Raw genomic sequence first — 3,955 nt, forward strand, 5'->3', positions numbered from 1 at the left:
AACTCTGCCAGCACAGTAGGAATTTCTCGACGTATTTTCATAAAACTAGTCGAATTCCTATCATTTCCGAGGCGAAAAGAAAAAGGAAGATTCCCCACGGAGTGCTTCAAATAGCTTAGAAAAGTGCAAAGAAAAGTTGTCTGAGAACTTTTTCCCTTCGTCTGTTAAACGAAGCTGAAATGTCTGGGAAGTGATTAGTTCTTGTCCTGGCTCTGTTTGAGAGCTGTGCACTCAATCCCGGTACTTTGCGCTTTCGTTTAACGCGTCTCAGCATCTGCTGAGCTCTCCGTCGCCCGGAGGCGAAGAAGCGGCTTTTTCGCGCACAAAGCATTTTGCTGGTAGCTGTGCGCTCCGGACCGCGGCTTCTGCCGAAAGACGCCGGGAACCGGCACCTTCCTTCGGCCAGTGGCGGTAACCCGTCTTCTGCGGCTCTTGCCCCCTACATCTCAGCGAAAAAGCTTTTCCAGGCTTTCCCTCAAGAAAAAACTATGCCAGCACAGTAGGAATCCCTCGACGTATTTTCATAAAGCTAGTCGAGTTCTCACTAGCTCCGAGGCGAAAAGAAAAAGGAAGATTCACCACGGAGTGCTTCAAATCGCTTAGAAAGGTGCAAAGAAAAGTTGTCTGAGAACTTTTTCCCTTCCTATGTTAAAGTAAGTTTAAATGTCTGGAAAGTGGATAGTTCTTGTCCTGGCTCAGTTTGAGAGCAGTGCACTCAATCCCGGTCTTTCCGCATCGTTTAACGCGTCTCAGCATCTGCCGAGCTCTCCGTCGCCCGGAGGCGAAGAAGCGGCTTTTTCGCACACAGGCATTGTGCGGGTCGCTTTACGCTCAGTACCGCAGCTTCTGTCGAAATACGCCGGGAACCGCACCTACCTTCGGCCAGTGGCGGTAACCCGTCTTCTGCGGCTCTTGCCGCCTACATCTTAGCGAAAAAGCTTTTCCAGGCTTTCTCTCAAGAAAAAACTCTGCCAGCACAGTAGGAATTACTCGACGTATTTTTATAAAGCTAGTCGAATACCTATCAGCTCCGAGGCGAAAAGAAAAGTCAGATTCCCCACGGAGTACTTCAAATAGCTTAGCACAATGCAAGAAAAGTTGTCCGAGAACTTTTTCCCTTCGTCTGTTAAACAAAGCTCAAACGTCTGGAAAGTGGTTAGTTCTTGTCCTGGCTCTCTTTGAGAGCTGTGCACTCAATCCCGGTACTTTGCGCTTTCGTTTAACGCGTCTCAGCATCTGCCGAGCTCTCTGTCGCCCGGAGGCGAAGAAGCGGCTTTTTCGCGCACAAGGCATTGTGCCGGTAGCTTTACGCTCCGGACCGCGGCTTCTGCCGAAAGACGCCAGGAACCGGCACCTTCCTTCGGCCAGTGACCGTAACCCGTCTTCTGCGGCTCTTGCCGCCTACATCTTAGTGAAAAAGCTTTTCCAGGCTTTCTCTCAAGAAAAAACTATGCCAGCAGAGTAGGAATCCCTCGACGTGTTTTCATAAAGCTAGTCGAATTCCTATCAGCTCCGAGGCGAAAAGAAAAAGGAAGATTCACCACGCAGTGCTTCAAATAGCTTAGCAAATGCAAGAAAAGTTGTCCGAGAACTTTTTCCCTTCGTCTGTTAAACGAAGCTGAAAGTCTGGAAAGTGGTTAGTTCTTGTCCTGGCTCTCTTTGAGAGCTGTGCACTCAATCCCGGTACTTTGCGCTTTCGTTTAACGCGTCTCAGCATCTGCCGAGCTCTCCGTCGCCCGGAGGCGAAGAAGCGGCTTTTTCGCGCACAAGCATTGTGCCGGTCGCTTTGTGCTCCGGACCGCAGCTCTTCTGCCGAAAGACGCCAGGAACCGGCACCTTCCTTCGGCCAGTGACCGTAACCCGTCTTCTGCGGCTCTTGCCGCCTACATCTTAGTGAAAAAGCTTTTCCAGGCTTTCTCTCAAGAAAAAACTGTGCCAGCACAGTAGGAATTTCTCGACGTGTTTTCATAAAGCTAGTCGAGTTCTTACTAGCTCCGAGGCGAAAAGAAAAAGGAAGATTCACCACGGAGTGCTTCAAATAGCTTAGCAAAATGCAAAGAAAAGTTGTCGAGAACTTTTTCCCTTCGTCTGTTAAACGAAGCTGAAATGTCTGGGAAGTGGTTAGTTCTTGTCCTGGCTCTGTTTGAGAGCTGTGCACTCAATCCCGGTGCTTTGCGCATCGTTTAACGCGTCTCAGCATCTGCCGAGCTCTCCGTCGCCCGGAGGCGAAGAAGCGGCTTGTTCGCGCACAGAGCATAGTGGCGGTAGCTGTGCGCTCCGGACCGCGGCTTCTGCCGAAAGACGCCGGGAACCGGCACCTACCTTCGGCCAGTGGCGGTAACCCGTCTTCTGCGGCTCTTGCCGCCTACATCTTAGCGAAAAAGCTTTTCCAGGCTTTCTCTCAAGAAAAAACTGTGCCAGCACAGTAGGAATCTCTCGACGTTTTTCATAAAGCTAGTCGAGTTCTTACAGCTCCGAGGCGAAAAGAAAAAGGAAGATTCACCACGGAGTGCTTCAAATAGCTTAGCAAAGTGCAAAGAAAAGTTGTCGAGAACTTTTTCCCTTCGTCTGTTAAACGAAGCTTAAATGTCTGGGAAGTGGTTAGTTCTTGTCCTGGCTCTGTTTGAGAGCTGTGCACTCAATCCCGGTGCTTTGCGCATCGTTTAACGCGTCTCAGCATCTCCCAAGCTCTCCGTCTGCCCGGGGCGAAGAAGCGGCTTGTTCGCGCACAAGGCATTGTGCCGGTCGCTGTGCGGTCGTTACCGCAGCTTCTGCCGAAAGACACCGGGAACCGGTACCTACCTTCGGCCAGTGGCGGTAACCCGTCTTCTGCGGCTCTTGCCGCCTACATCTTAGCGAAAAAGCTTTTCCAGGCTTTCTCTCAAGAAAAAACGGTGCCAGCACAATAAGAATCCCCTGACGTGTTTTCATAAAGCTAGTCGAATTCCTATCAGCTCCGAGGCGAAAAGAAAAAGGAAGATTCACCACGCAGTGCTTCAAATAGCTTAGCAAAATGCAAGAAAAGTTGTCCGAGAACTTTTTCCCTTCGTCTGTTAAACGAAGCTGAAAAGTCTGGGAAGTGATTCATTCTTAACCTGGCTCTGTTTGAGAGCTGTGCACTCAATCACGGTGCTTTGCGCTTTCGTTTAACGCGTCTCAGCATCTGCCGAGCTCTCCGTTTCCCGGAGGCGAAAAAGCGACTTTTTCGCGCGCAATCATTGTGCCGGTCGCTTTGTGCTCCGGACCGCAGCTACTTCTGCGGAAAGACGCCGGAAACCGGCACCTTCCTTCGGCCAGTGGCGGTAACCCGTCTTCTGTGGCTCTTGCCGCCTACATCTTAGCGAAAAAGCTTTTCCAGGTTTTCTCTCAAGAAAAAATGTGCCAGCACAGTAGGAATTTCTCGACGTGTTTCATAAGCTAGTCGAGTTCTTACTAGCTCCGAGGCGAAAAGAAAAAGGAAGATTCACCACGGAGTGCTTCAAATAGCTTAGCAAAATGCAAGAAAAGTTGTCGAGAACTTTTTCCCTTCGTCTGTTAAACGAAGCTGAAATGTCTGGGAAGTGGTTAGTTCTTGTCCTGGCTCTGTTTGAGAGCTGTGCACTCAATCCCGGTGCTTTGCGCATCGTTTAACGTGTCTCAGCATCTGCCGAGCTCTCCGTCGCCCGGAGGCGAAGAAGCGGCTTGTTCGCGCACAGAGCATAGTGGCGGTAGCTGTGCGCTCCGGACCGCGGCTTCTGCCGAAAGACGCCGGGAACCGGCACCTACCTTCGGCCAGTGGCGGTAACCCTCTTCTGCGGCTCTTGCCGCCTACATCTTAGCGAAAAAGCTTTTCCAGGCTTTCTCTCAAGAAAAAATGTGCCAGCACAGTAGGAATTCTCGACGTGTTTCATAAAGCTAGTCGAGTTCTTACTAGCTCCGAGGCGAAAAGAAAAGGAAGATTCACCATGGAGTGCTT

The sequence above is a fragment of the Serinus canaria genome, chromosome 25 (genome assembly GCF_022539315.1).
Source record: "Serinus canaria isolate serCan28SL12 chromosome 25, serCan2020, whole genome shotgun sequence".
Lineage (NCBI taxonomy): Eukaryota > Metazoa > Chordata > Aves > Passeriformes > Fringillidae > Serinus > Serinus canaria.